This window comes from Phyllobates terribilis, unplaced genomic scaffold, assembly GCF_046119375.1.
Source record: "Phyllobates terribilis strain yellow unplaced genomic scaffold, ASM4611937v1 Scaffold_7__3_contigs__length_470593459, whole genome shotgun sequence".
Lineage (NCBI taxonomy): Eukaryota > Metazoa > Chordata > Amphibia > Anura > Dendrobatidae > Phyllobates > Phyllobates terribilis.
This window is the reverse complement of record NW_027362767.1, coordinates 28,981,286-28,997,185: the sequence shown is the minus strand read 5'-3', so window position 1 is coordinate 28,997,185 and position 15,900 is coordinate 28,981,286.

The window sequence follows — 15,900 nt, the reverse complement described above, 5'->3', positions numbered from 1 at the left end:
TCGATGAGGTCAGCAGAAGAAGTGGAGGAGGATGCTAGTGACGACGAGGTCAGGTTGCGCCTTCCTGGACAGAGACATAGTACTGGAAGCACGTCAACAACTGCATCCTCAAACACAACTCTGCCTCTGACCACAAGTCGTGGTGGCTCTTCAGGTCGCATGGGTGCTAAGCCTTGCATAGCCTGGGCACTTTTTCAGATTGATAAAGATGACCCAACTCGTGTTATCTGTAACATTTGTCAGCAAAAGCTAAGTAGAGGCCAAAAAATACATAGTTTGAGTACTTCATGCATGAACCGGCACATGGATATGAAGCATAAGTTGCAGTGGGAAGCTCACTGTGCTACAATGCGGCCTAGCCGGCCGGGCCAACCACCGTCTGCCACATCTTGTGCATCCGCGGCCTCTTCATCCTCTGTGACTGGGGGGACAGCAGTCACACCTGTTTTGGGACGCGGACCTGCCACCTCTTTACCTGCAACTGCCAGCGTGATTGGCAGGTCATCATTTTATTTGGAGGTGGAAACACCAGCTGGTGTTGAGCGCTGTCCGACATAGAGAGCACCACCTTTGGATCAAGGCAACCTAACATGTCCGCCTGCATCTTCCTCACAGACCGGCAGTTTGCCGGGGACACCCTTCACAACCCTGTCTAAGCACAACAGCCAGCCCTCGGTCTCTCAGATGTGGACAAGTAAAAGACCATTTCCTCCTAGCCATGAGAAAGCTAAGAGGTTGAATTTCACCATCTGCAAGCTCTTGGCTACAGAAATGCTGCCTTTCCGCCTGGTGGACACAGAGGATTTTCGAGACCTTATGTCCGTCGCAGTGCCCCAGTAACAGATGCCCAGTCGGCACTACTTCTCAAAGAAAGGTGTGCCTGTGCTCCACCAGCATGTCGCACACAACATCGCCGCTTCTTTGAGAAACTCTGTGTGTGACAGGGTGCATTTCACCACAGACACTTGGACGAGTAGGCATGGACAGGGGCGTTACATGTCGCTGACTGGGCACTGGGTAACTATGGTGACAGCAGGACAAGGGGCTGCTGTCCAAGTCTTGCCGTCCCCACGAGTTCTGCATCAATCCTCTTTATCTCAAAGTTCCTCCACTGCTTCTGCCTCTTCAACCTCTTCTCGGTCCTCCACCTGCACCCAAAGCCTGTCTGGTCATGCCACAAGCTTTCTAACTGCGCAGAAGGGATCCTGCACACCTCCTTACTTATGCTGGCAGCAGGGCTCAACGTCATCAGGCGGTTTTTACTTTGAAATGTCTGGGAAATGTGAGTCACACAGCTGAGGAGTTGTGGTCATCTCTGGAGAACCAGTTTCATGAATGGTTGTCTCCACTGGACCTGAAACGAGGGAAGGCCGTGTGCGACAATGCTGCAAACCTCGGTGCCGCCCTACAACGGGGCAATGTCACACACGTGCCTTGTATGGCTCACATGTTGAACCTGGTTGTCCAGCAATTTTTAGCCCACTATCCCGGACTAGATGGCCTTCTGCAGAGGGCACGGTCGCTGTGTGCTCACTTCCGCCGTTCGCATCCCGCAGCTCAGCGACTTACATCTCTACAGAAGTCGTTGGGCCTGCCACTTCACCGGCTAAAATGCGATGTGCCTACCCGGTGGAATTCAACTCTGCACATGTTGCAGCGACTGTGGCAGCACCGACAAGCCCTGGTGCAATATGTTCTGATGTATAGCCTGGGCCAACAAGATCCAGAGGTGGGGCAAATCACGCTGGAGGAGTGGTCTCAGATCAGGGACTTATGCACCCTTCTGCATAGTTTTGAAATGGCGACAAAGATGTTTAGTGCTGACGATGCCATTATCAGCATGACTATTCCGGTGATTTACATGCTGGAGCACATGTTAAACAGAATTCGGAGTCAGGTGGTGGCACAAGAGGAGGTGGAGGAAGTAGAGGAGGAGGAGTTGTATGCGGAAGGGCTAACATCTGCAAGGTCCAGACGGTCGACAGCACCAAGGCGGCAGGCATGTGAGGGTGGGGGAGATGGTTTTACCAGGTCGCATGGTAGCAGCCAAACTAGTGAGGAAGGTACAGGAGCCCAGGAAGAAGTGGAGGACGAACTGATAGAAGACTCATCAGATGAGGGAGACCTTGATCACATTTCTGTTGTGCGAGGTTGGGGGGAGAGGGCAGAGGAAGGAAGCATGATTGTTACCTCGCCACCAACACAACAGGGACTTGGTGCTCCTGGATGCGCAACACACATGAGTGCCTTCTTGCTGCACTACCTGCAACATGACCCTCGAATTGTGAGAATTAGAAATAATCCTGACTACTGGGTTGCCACACTGTTAGATCCCCGGTACAAAAGTAAATTTGCAGAAATTATTCCTGCCATAGAATGGGATGCACGCATGTGTAGCACCCCAAGGACTCGGCTGCTACAGGGGTATTGCACCTCGAACCAGAGGTGTGGTATTCCACTCCCGGGTAAGGATGGAGTGTGGAACTGAGCTCAGTTAGCTGCATGCACTACACTCACCCCATTTCCGGGGGACAGACCAACGGTACTCCCACCAGATAGATGTGCAGGTACGACAGCTTCTGTCCCCGGCTGGAGTGGGGGGGGGGGGAACATCCCAGTGGTGTAGGAGCAGAGAGGGGAGGGACTCTGGGCATAGGTAGGAGCCCATTGGGTGCTAGTCACCTGGGCTCGGGTGTCAGAAGGGAGTATATAAGGGGGGCACCATCTTGGATCAGTGGTCAGTCTAGAGAGGAGCTCAGCCAGAGAGGGCTGACAGGGAGCGGTGGCTCAGTCTGGGCCCAGCTCCAGAGACAGGCCTGGAGAGGAGGCCTGAGAGAGAGAGAGAGAGAGAGAAAGAAGAAGAAGGAGAAACAGGAACACCAAGAAGGGCCCAGAGACGCAAGAAGAGAGGGAACCCTGAGATCCCACGAGTTAACGGGTGAAGGGTTGGCAGAACAGGGTACCGGATCCCGAACTGGTGGAGGCCAATTATCCTTAGCCAGGAACCGGAGGTCGTGGTCAAGTTTTGGCGCGACCCCTCGCCACATCCACCAGGAAGGCAAACCACGTATAGGGTCAGGGAAGCCGGGAAAGGTTTCACCACCAGAAGGCCCGAGGGAGCCGGACAGAGGTGGATCCCTGGTGGGGACGGCCAGTAGGAAGGAGGAGAGGGGAGCTCAGGACCACGCTCTGGAACTGCCTGGGAGTTGGCCGAGTCCCGCACCTGGTGGACGCAGCACGGCTCGGGTGGTCACTCTTGGCCGAAGTGATCTGAACACCAAGTGTGAGTAAAGCTTTAAACCTGCACTACAAGTCTCTGCGATTCCTTGTCACACCACCACTACCACTATCATCATTCCCTGCTTCACCAGCTGCCCTGAGGCTATACCCCTCCCGTTGGGGGTTATACCATCCACGCTGCACAACCATACCACCGGCCTCAGCGGTCTGCCCTGCAGCGGCGGTTTCATAACCGCATTCAACGGGTGGCGTAGTCGGACACTAATACCATCATAGCAATAACCGCCACTTGGTTTGACCACCCTGGGCACGGACCGGGTCCCCGCCACTCGGAGACTACAACCCCCCATCGGATCCGGCTCCGGGTATTCCCCCGCGCACACGTGCGCCGCACTGCAACATGGCCCAGGGGTTGAGTCACATGCAGGAGTATCAGCAGAGATTGTTGCAGAATCTTATATGTGCTTTTCCACAAAACACCAGTAGTGCACGTAGTGAATCTCACAGTTCTAACTTGCCAACCGTGGGATCGTCGAGTGTTCAGCACTCAAAACGTAACAGAAACACAGTATCTGCTGGTAACATCAATTTTACGGAATCATTTCACCACTTTTTTAGCCCATCCTTTGCAAGGCCACAGGAGAAAAGAAGTCTGACACATAGTCAACGCCTAGAGACGATGGTACAGGAGTATCTCCAAGTAAACATTGAAGCCATGACTGTGTCACTGGACCCTTGCTCTTTTTGGGCTTCCAATCTGGATAAATGGCCGGAGCTCATCACTTACGCCTTGGAGATCTTGTCATGCCCCGCAGCCAGCGTTCTGTCTGAGCGTGTGTTCAGCGCTACTGATGATCTGCTGACAGATAAGCGCACGCGACTCTCCACTGATAATGTAGACAGACTCACGTTCATAAAGATGATCAAATCATGGATCCGAAACGACTTTTCTACCCCTGTGTCATCCTGGGGAGAGTAAAAGCTTGATGATTTGTTAAAATCACCTCACCAACCGTTTTAAGCTTTCAAATTACTAATCATGTTTATCTGTATCTTGGCTGGAAAATAATTTGGTCCTTGTAGCAGTGTGCAGTACTGATTCTATTAGGCCATTTATACTAAACTCCACCAGATTTAAAATTACTAATCATGTTTATCTGTATCTTGGCTGGAAAATAATTTGGGCCTTGTAGCAGTTTGCAGTGCTGATTCTATTAGGCCATCTATACTAAACTCCACCAGATTTAAAATTACTAATCTTGTTTATCTGTATCTTGGCAGGAAAAAAATGTTGGCCTTGTAGCAGTTTGCAGTACTGATTCTATTAGGCCATCTATACTAAACTCCACCAGATTTAAAATTACTAATCATGTTTATCTGTATCTTGGCTGGAAAATAATTTGGGCCTTGTAGCAGTTTGCAGTACTGATTCTATTAGGCCATCTATACTAAGCTCCACCAGATTTTAAATTACACTGGTCAATGCAATTTTTCTGTCAAAAGGTTTTAAAACATATTTTAAGTAAATTTTGGCTGCTGATTACTAATACGAACTCCGTTTTTGGCTATCACATCAGGATTTCGAGATATTTTTGATGGAAATTACTCCTATCGAATGTTTTTTGATAAAAACCTCATGATTTTCGTTGCTACATTTTGTATATTTTTAATCAAGGAATAACAAAAATTACAAAGTCTGTGTACAGCAAATCAAATATACTTACAAAATTAAACTACAAAATATAAAAACACATATATATGGCACATAGATGAATGGCAAATGGCAGTTATTTGAACTTTCTTTTCTTGGCTCATCTGTGATGTACAGCTTCTGGGTTGTCTCTCATCAAGCTCCAGCAATAGTCAGCCATCATATGTGAGTCCCACCGGCCTTGATACCGTTCTTCCATTGTTTTAATGTCCTGATGAAAACGCTCCCCTTGTTCCTCGCTCACATCCCCAAGGTTCTCTAAAAAAAAGTCCAAATGGCTGTGTAAATAGTGAATCTTGATACTCATTCTACATCCAAGATTTTGCAGACTCATTAGTAGCTCTTCCACAATCTCTTCATAGTTGTCTGCTTTCTTATTCCCTAGAAAATTCTGCACCATATTACAAAATGCATTCCAAGCTCTTTCTTCTGTCTCATTCTTTGATGTGATAAAGTTTGGGTCTCTCATAAGTGTTCTTATTTGAGGTACATAAAATATTCCAGCCTTTTTCTTCTCTTCACTAAGACCAGGAAAAGTTGAACATATATAGTTAAAGCATTCTCCACTGTGATTGAGAGCTTTGACGAACTGCTTCATCAATCCAAGTTTTATGTGCAAGGGAGGAAAGACAATGTTCTTCCTGTCCACTAGAGGATCATGGATGACATTCTTATCGCCAGATGCCAAACTCTGTCACTGAGGCCATTCAGTTTTCACCCAATGCTCTGCTGTAGCTCTACTGTCCCAGTAGCACAGAAAACAAGGGTGTTTGAAAACTGTTTTTTTACTTTCTTATCATAACAAATGGGAATTATGCATGTTCAAAGAAAACAAAGATATTCTCACATTTATTGGGAGACTAAATGAAAAATAAATTTACCTTATTGAACCGTATAAACCGGCACTTTTCATACACTACTTATATTTTTCTTGGAATTATTGAAAATGGGCTATATACCTATAGTGCAAAAACGTGATGTGATAGAGAAATTATAAGATCAGATTTGAATTCAGCACCCTCAAATTAGTCTAAAACTGTTCTTAAAGTCCATGCCAGAATTTTTTTTTTTTTTGTGCACCAGTGTTATTAATAAAAATCATGTTTATCTGTATCTCGCCTGTAAAATAATTTTGGCCTTGTAGCAGTTTGCAGTACTGATTCTATTAGGCCATCTATACTAAGCTCCACCAGCTTTCAAATTAATAATAATTTTTAGCTTCATCTAGACCAAAAAATAATTTTGGAGCTCCTAGATGCGCAACACACATGAGTGCCTTCTTGCTGCACTACCTGCAACATGACCCTCAGATTGTCAGAATTCGAAATAATCCTGACTACTGGGTTGTCACACTCTTAGATCCCCCACACTCTTCGATCAACCTTTTCATTTTAATAAAGAACAAAAAAATGGTCATTTTTGAAATTATAAGCATTAGCAGGTTATTAGAAACTGAAATCAAACAGTTTTCAACTCAAAACTTTATTCTAGGTGATGTTACATTTGCACATAGGACCCCTTGTTCAAAAGGAGCTTCTGAACTCTCTCGTCCATTGAATTTGTCAGGTTTTGGATGGTTTCCGCTTCAATTGTTTTGCATGAGGACAGACTACCCTCCCAGAGCTGTTGCTTAGATGTGAACTGCCTCCCGCCATCATAGACACTCCTTTTGATGATGCTCCAGAGGTTCTCAATGAGGTTGAGGTCAGGGGAGCATGGTGGTCACACCATAAGTTTGTCCCCTTTTATGCCCATATCAGCCAGAGATGCAGATGTGTTATGTGCAGCATGAGACGGTGCATTATCATGCATGAAAATGATCTTGCTGTGGAATACATGGTTCTTCTTCTTGAACCATGGCAGGAAGTGCTGTTTGAGAAACTCCACATACATTATGGAGTTCATATTTACCCCTTCAGGGATCCTAAAGGGGCCGACAATCTCTCTCCCCATGATTCCAGCACAAAACATTACTCTACCTCCTCCTTGTTGGCGCCGTAGCCGTGTTTTCATGGGGTGTCCATCAACCAGCCATCCTCCACTCTATCCATCTGGACCATTGAGCATTGCACGGCACTCATCGGTGAACAAAACAGTTTTGAAGTCAGTCTTCATGTATTGTTTGGCCCACTGGAGCCGTTTCTGCTTGTCTACAGTGGTAGAGGAGGTCTACAGGATGGCTTACGCACAGCTGCAAACCTCTGAAGGACCCTGCATCTTGTTGTTCGGGGGACGTTGGAGGCACCAGTAGCTTCAAAAACTTGTCTGCTGCTATGACAAGGCTTTTTTGCAGCTGCTCTTTTAACCTGACGTTATTGCCTGTAGGAAAGAGTCCTCAATTTTCCCTTATCAGCACGCACATGTGTGTACTGTGAATCAGCTACATACTTCTTGATTGTGCGATGATCAGGATGAAGTGTCTTGGCAATGTTGATTGTAGTCATGCCTTGACCTAAACACTCCACAATTTGTTGCTTCTCAGCAGCCGACACATCCTTTTTCTTTCCCATTTTGGCAGAAAATGTAGGCTGCTTAATAATGTGGGACAACCTTCTTAAGTAGTCTCGCCTTTCATTGGACACACCTGCCAAACTAATTAGCACAGGTGTCTGCAATTGCTTACAGTGATATAAAGAGCCCTGACACACATCACCATCAATGAGTTTAACTGACAAACAAAAAAATTCTTACCTTATCACTCCTAAACACTTTTTGCATAATAATTTGGAACACAGTGTACATGTGCTTTTCCACAAAACACCAGTGGTTCACGTAGTGAATCTTACAGTTCTAACTTGCCAACCGTGGTCTGTATGGAGTTGTTCAATAAAGGGCCCAAAATTAAGATAACATAGACGGGAGAGGTCTCTATGAATAGGAATTCCTAAGAATTTGATACCCTGTGAGGGTCATGCAAAGGGAAAGTTGGACTGGATGGAATCCTGTATGGATTTGGGGAGGGAGACATCGAGGGCCTCAGACTTCGCTGCATTGATTTAAAAATTTGACCATGTAACAAAGTGATCTATTTCAGCCATAACAGCAGTGATGGATATATGTGATTGAGTGATATATACTAGGAATAGAGATGAGCGTTGTTCTACTCGAACTGTTCGCCAATCTCAAATTCGAGCTGTTTTGGGCGGTGTTCGAGCCGATCGGCGAACACGAACAATTTGAGAAAAATTCGGCTGTTCGAGGTTATGTTCGATAACTGTTCGTGCACCAAAATCATAACTGGATTTTTTCTCAGTAATGATGAAAATTAATGTTAATACGCAGTTTGAGTGTACAGCGGGGCGGGGGGAGGGGCAGGGGATGGATCTCTGCAGGAACAATGAAGATCTCCATTTTTTTTTCTCTTTCCCGCATTTGCAGTGGGGAGGTGCAATCTGTCAGCCTATCAGCAGCGCACACACGGAGCGAAGTGCTTTTTTTCACACAAGCAAGGGCATGTGTGATTGGCAGTGTATGTCACATGTCCTTGCCCTATAAGACCAAGCCATTTTCCCCGTCGCCACCATTTTCTCACTGCTGCAGCTGCGTGTTAGACGGCACCGCTGTTGCTGTGTGCGCTATACCTTGTTAATTTCAAGCCAATTTTCGCACAAATATACAGATAGCTTGGGAGTAGGGAATAGTTGTGATTGCAGTCCTTTTAAGGACTAGGTTACAGCATTTCCTACGACTTTTATCAGGCAGGTCTGTGCTCTTAAATAGATAGATTGTGGGAGTAAAGACTAATTGTAATTGGAGTCCTTTTCAGGACTAGGTTACATCAGTTCCTATCAGTTTTTGCCAGGCAGGTCTGTGCCAGTGCTGTGCAAGTTTTTTTCACAGCATTTGGCTGAATCTAGCAAAGCTAATCCTTTTTGGCCTATTGCAGAGTGTGTTAGTCAGTGGAGTAGCCTATCTGTGTTGCAAGATATACCACCTGTGTATAGAATACCAATTTTTTTACTGCACCTAGTGAAGTAAAATCTTTTGGGCATAGCATCATTCTATTAGTCCATCTATACTGACCTCCATCAGGTTGCAAACTGAATATAATTTTTTTCTGCATCTAGCTCTGAAAAAATATTTGGGCTTCTAGCAGTGTGTGGGACTTGGTCTATTAGTCCACCTATACTGACCTACATCAGGTTGCAAATTAAAAAGAATTTTTTTCTTCATTTAGCTCTGAAAAAATATTTGGGCTTCTAGCAGTGTGTGGGACTTGTTCTATTAGTCCTTCTATACTGACCTCCAGCAGGTTGCAAATTGAATATAATTTTTTTCTGCATCTAGCTCTGAAAAAATATTTGGGCTTCTAGCGGTGTGTGGGACTTGGTCTATTAGTCCATCTATACTGACCTCCATCAGGTTGCAAATTAAAAATAATTTTTTTCTGCATCTAGCTCTGAAAAAATATTTGGGCTTCTAGCAGTGTGTGGGACTTGGTCTATTAGTCCATCTATACTGACCTCCATCAGGTTGCAAATTAAAAATAATTTTTTTCTTCATTTATCTCTGAAAAAATATTTGGGCTTCTAGCAGCGTGTGGGACTTGTTCTATTAGTCCATCTATACTGACCTCCATCAGGTTGCAAATTAAAAATAATTTTTTTCTGCATCTAGCTCTGAAAAAATATTTGGGCTTCTAGCAGTGTGTGGGACTTGGTCTATTAGTCCATCTATACTGACCTCCATCAGGTTGCAAATTGAATAAAAAAAATTTCTGCATCTAGCTCTGAAAAAATATTTGGGCTTCTAGCGGTGTGTGGGACTTGGTCTATTAGTCCATCTATACTGACCTCCATCAGGTTGCAAATTAAAAATAATTTTTTTCTGCATCTAGCTCTGATAAAATATTTGGGCTTCTAGCAGTGTGTGGGACTTGGTCTATTAGTCCATCTATACTGACCTCCATCAGGTTGCAAATTAAAAATAATTTTTTTCTGCTTCTAGCTCTGAAAAAATATTTGGGCTTCTAGCAGTGTGTGGGACTTGGTCTATTAGTCCATCTATACTGACCTCCATCAGGTTGCAAATTAAAAATAATTTTTTTCTTCATTTAGCTCTGAAAAAATATTTGGGCTTCTAGCAGTGTGTGGGACTTGTTCTATTAGTCCTTCTATACTGACGTCCAGCAGGTTGCAAATTGAATATAATTTTTTTCTGCATCTAGCTCTGAAAAAATATTTGGGCTTCTAGCGGTGTGTGGGACTTGGTCTATTAGTCCATCTATACTGACCTCCATCAGGTTGCAAATTAAAAATAATTTTTTTCTGCATCTAGCTCTGAAAAAATATTTGGGCTTCTAGCAGTGTGTGGGACTTGGTCTATTAGTCCATCTATACTGACCTCCATCAGGTTGCAAATTAAAAATAATTTTTTTCTTCATTTAGCTCTGAAAAAATATTTGGGCTTCTAGCAGTGTGTGGGACTTGTTCTATTAGTCCTTCTATACTGACCTCCAGCAGTTTGCAAATTGAATATAATTTTTTTCTGCATCTAGCTCTGAAAAAATATTTGGGCTTCTAGCGGTGTGTGGGACTTGGTCTATTAGTCCATCTATACTGACCTCCATCAGGTTGCAAATTAAAAATAATTTTTTTCTGCATCTAGCTCTGAAAAAATATTTGGGCTTCTAGCGGTGTGTGGGACTTGGTCTATTAGTCCATCTATACTGACCTCCATCAGGTTGCAAATTAAAAATATTTTTTTTCTGCATCTAGCTCTGAAAAAATATTTGGGCTTCTAGCAGTGTGTGGGACTTGGTCTATTAGTCCATCTATACTGACCTCCATCAGGTTGCAAATTGAATAAAAAAAATTTCTGCATCTAGCTCTGAAAAAATATTTGGGCTTCTAGCGGTGTGTGGGACTTGGTCTATTAGTCCATCTATATTGACCTCCATCAGGTTGCAAATTAAAAATAATTTTTTTCTGCATCTAGCTCTGAAAAAATATTTGGGCTTCTAGCAGTGTGTGGGACTTGGTCTATTAGTCCATCTATACTGACCTCCATCAGGTTGCAAATTGAATAAAAAAATTTTCTGCATCTAGCTCTGAAAAAATATTTGGGCTTCTAGCGGTGTGTGGGACTTGGTCTATTAGTCCATCTATACTGACCTCCATCAGGTTGCAAATTAAAAATAATTTTTTTCTGCATCTAACCCAGCCAATAGTTTTGGCCTAATACCACAGTTTGGCCACTCAGCTCTGCTCGGTTACCATCCATTGTTTTTTTGTGCAAACAACTCCAGAGTTGTGAATTAGTTAACCACCAAAATGAGTGGAAAAAGGCCTGCTGCTGGTGGAAAGGGGAATAGGCGTGTTGGGAAGGGGAAAAAAGGTTGTGTCCGTGGGGTAGGTGCAGAAGAAAGACCATCTTCCAGCCAAACTAAAATGTCTACTTCTTTTAGCGGACAATGTGATAAGATCCCTTTCTTACGGCCACGCCAATCGCTACAAATTCCAGATGAGGCACAAAAACAGCAGGTGCTTCAACGGATATCAAGTGCTCCTTTAAGTGGGCTCTCCTCCACATCAACTTCAACATCACAAATACTCCAGTCCTCAAAGGTGTCACCCAAATCGCACTTGCTTCCTCACAGCTCCCAAATCTCCAGCTGCCCGTCTGAGTATGAGGTAGAACAGATGGTTGAGTCTGCAGAGCTGTTTACTCATACTATAGCCTGGGAATCAGAGGTCGACTCCAGCGCTTCTGTGAATCCAGACGAGGAAATGATCTGCACTGATGCCCAGAATCTTTATGAGTCGGATCCAGGACCAGACGCAGAAGGTTCTGACCATGATGTAGACCCTCATTCCCAAACTGTAACTCCTGTTGGTGAAGACAATGAGGAAGACGATGATAAGACTCAAATACCTGATTGGAGCGACAACTTTAGTTTTTTGTCAGGGCAGGAACAGGTTGGCTCTGAGGACGACGGGTGTGATAGCGCACAGGGTGATGATGATGAGGTCGGAGATCCCACTTACTGTCAACCCACAGTCAGCCAAGAGATGAGGTCAGCAGAGGAGGTGGAGGAAGATGCTAGTGACGACGAGGTCAGGTTGCGCCTTCCTGGACAGAGACGTAGTACTGGAAGCACGTCAACAACTGCATCCTCAAACACAACTCTGCCTCTCACCACAAGTCGTGGTGGCTCTTCAGGTCGCATGGGTGCTAAGCCTTGCATAGCCTGGGCATTTTTTCAGATCGATAAAGATGACCCAACTCGTGTTATCTGTAACATTTGTCAGCAAAAGCTAAGTAGAGGCCAAAAAATACATAGTTTGAGTACTTCATGCATGAACCGGCACATGGACATGAAGCATAAGTTGCAGTGGGAAGCTCAGTGTGCTACAATGCGGTCTAGCCGGCCGGGCCAACCACCGTCTGCCATATCTTGTGCATCCGCGGCCTCTTCATCCTCTGTGACTGGGGGGACAGCAGTCACACCTGTTTTGGGGCGCAGACCTGCCACCTCTTTACCCGCAACAGCCAGCGTGATTGGCAGGTCATCATTTTCTTTGGAGGTGGTAACACCAGCTGGTCTTGAGCGCTGTCCGACATCGATAGCACCACCTTTGGATCAAGGCAACCTAACATGTCCGCCTGCATCTTCCTCACAGACCGGCAGTTTGCCGGGGACACCCTTATCAACCCCGTCTAAGCACAATAGCCAGCCCTCGGTCCCTCAGATGTGGACAAGTAAAAGACCATTTCCTCCTAGCCATGAGAAAGCTAAGAGGTTGAATTTCACCATCTGCAAGCTCTTGGCTACAGAAATGCTGCCTTTCCGCCTGGTGGACACAGAGGATTTTCGAGACCTTATGTCCGTCGCAGTGCCCCAGTACCAGATGCCCAGTCGGCACTACTTCTCAAAGAAAGGTGTGCCTGCGCTCCACCAGCATGTCGCACACAACATCACCGCTTCTTTGAGAAACTCTGTGTGTGACAGGGTGCATTTCACCACAGACACTTGGACGAGTAGGCATGGACAGGGGCGTTACATGTCGCTGACTGGGCACTGGGTAACTATGGTGACAGCAGGACAAGGGGCTGCTGTCCAAGTCTTGCCGTCCCCACGAGTTGTGCGTCAATCCTCTTTATGTCATTTTTCCTCCACTGCTTCTGCCTCCTCAACCTCCTCTCGGTCTTCCACCTGCACCCAAAGCCTGTCTGGTTATGCCACAAGCTTTCTAACTGCGCAGAAGGGATCCTGCACACCTCCTTACTATGCTGGCAGTAGGGCTCAACGTCATCAGGCGGTTTTTACATTGAAATGTCTGGGAAATGTGAGTCACACAGCTGAGGAGTTGTGGTCAGCTCTGGAGAACCAATTTCATGAATGGTTGTCTCCACTGGACCTGAAACCAGGGAAGGCCGTGTGCGACAATGCTGCAAACCTGGGTGCGGCCCTTCGCCGGGGCAATGTCACACACGTGCCTTGTATGGCTCACGTGTTGAACCTGGTTGTCCAGCAATTTTTAGCCCACTATCCCAGACTAGATGGCCTTCTGCAGAGGGCACGGTCGCTGTGTGCTCACTTCCGCCGTTCGCATCCCGCAGCTCAGCGACTTACATCTCTACAGAAGTCGTTGGGCCTGCCACTTCACCGGCTAAAATGCGATGTGCCTACCCGGTGGAATTCAACTCTGCACATGTTGCAGCGACTGTGGCAGCACCGACAAGCCCTGGTGCAATACGTTCTGACGTATAGCCTGGGCCAACGAGATTCAGAGGTGGGGCAAATCACGCTGGAGGAGTGGTCTCAGATCAGGGACCTATGCACCCTTCTGCACAGTTTTGAAATGGCGACGAAGATGTTTAGTGCTGACAATGCCATTATCAGCATGACTATTCCGGTGATTTACATGCTGGAGCACATGTTAAACAGAATTCGGAGTCAGGTGGTGGCACAAGAGGAGGTGGAGGAAGTAGAGGAGGAGGAGTTGTATGCGGAAGGGCTAACATCTGCAAGGTCCAGACGGTCGGCAGCACCAAGGCGGCAGGCATGTGAGGGTGGGGGAGATGATTTTACCAGGGCGCATGGTAGCAGCCAAACTAGTGAGGAAGGTGCAGGAGCCCAGGAAGAAGTGGAGGACGAACTGATGGAAGACTCATCAGATGAGGGAGACCTTGATCACATTTCTGTTGTGCGAGGTTGGGGGGAGAGGACAGAGGAAGGAAGCATGATTGCTACCTCGCCACCAACACAACAGGGACTTGGTGCTCCTGGATGCGCAACACACATGAGTGCCTTCTTGCTGCACTACCTGCAACATGACCCTCGAATTGTGAGAATTAGAAATAATCCTGACTACTGGGTTGCCACACTGTTAGATCCTCGGTACAAAAGTAAATTTGCAGAAATTATTCCTGCCATAGAAAGGGATGCACGCATGCAGGAGTATCAGCAGAGACTGTTGCAGAATCTTACATGTGCTTTTCCACAAAATACCAGTGGTGCACGTAGTGAATCTCACAGTTCCAACTTGCCAACCGTGGGACCGTCAAGTGTTCAGCACTCAAACCGTAACAGAACCACAGTATCTGCTGGTAACATCAATTTTGCGGAATCATTTCACCACTTTTTTAGCCCATCCTTTGCAAGGCCACAGGAGACAAGAAGTCTGACACATAGTCAACGCCTAGAGACGATGGTACAGGAGTATCTCCAAGTAAACATTGAAGCCACGACTGTGTCACTGGACCCTTGCTCTTTTTGGGCTTCCAATCTGGATAAATGGCCGGAGCTAGCCACTTACGCCTTGGAGATCTTGTCATGCCCCGCAGCCAGCGTTCTGTCTGAACGTGTGTTCAGCGCTGCTGGTGGTGTGCTGACAGATAAGCGCACGCGGCTCTCCACTGATAATGTAGACAGACTCACGTTCATAAAGATGAACAAATCATGGATCCGAAACGACTTTTCTACCCCTGTGTCATCCTGGGGAGAGTAAAAGCTTGATGATTGGTTAAAATCACCCTACCAACCGTTTTAAGCTTTCAAATTACTAATCATGTTTATCTGTATCTTGACTGGAAAATAATTTGAGCTTTGTAGCAGTGTGCAGCACTGATCCTATTAGGCCATCTATAATAAGCTTCACCAGATTTAAAATTAAAAATAATTTTTAGCTGCATCTAGCCCGGAAAATAATTTTGGGGCTCCGAGATGCGCAAGACACATAAGTGCCTTCTTGCTGCACTACCTGCAGCATGACCCTCATATTGTCAGAATTCGAAGTAATCATGACTACTGGGTTGCCACACTCTTAGATCCCCCAAACTTTTCGATCAACCTTTTCATTTTAATAAAGACTAAAAAAATGATCATTTTTGAAATTATAAGCATTAGCAGGTTGTTAGAAACTGAAATCAAACAGTTTTCAACTCAAAACTTTATTCTAGGTGATGTTACATTTTCACATAGGACCCCTTGTTCGAAAGGAGCTTCTGAACTCTCTCGTCCATTGAATTTGTCAGGTTTTGGATGGTTTCTGCTTCAATTGTTTTGCATGAGGACAGAATACCCTCCCAGAGCTGTTGCTTAGATGTGAACTGCCTCCCGCCATCATAGACACTCCTTTTAATGATGCTCCAAAGGTTCTGAATGGGGTAGAGGTCAGGGGAGCATGGGGGTCACACCATAAGTTTGTCCCCTTTTATGCCCATATCAGCCAGAGATGCAGATGTTTTATGTGCAGCATGAGATGGTGCATTATCATGCAGAAAAATGATCTTGCTGTGAAATACACGGTTCTTCTTCTTGAACCATGGCAGGAAGTGCTGTTTGAGAAAATCCACATACATTATGGAGTTCATCTTTAGCGCCTTCAGGCATCCTAAAGGGGCCGACAATCTCTCTCCCCATGATTCCAGCCCAAAACATTACTCCACCTCCTCCTTGTTGGCGCTGTAGCCGTGTTTGCGTGGGGTGTCCATCAACCAGCCAT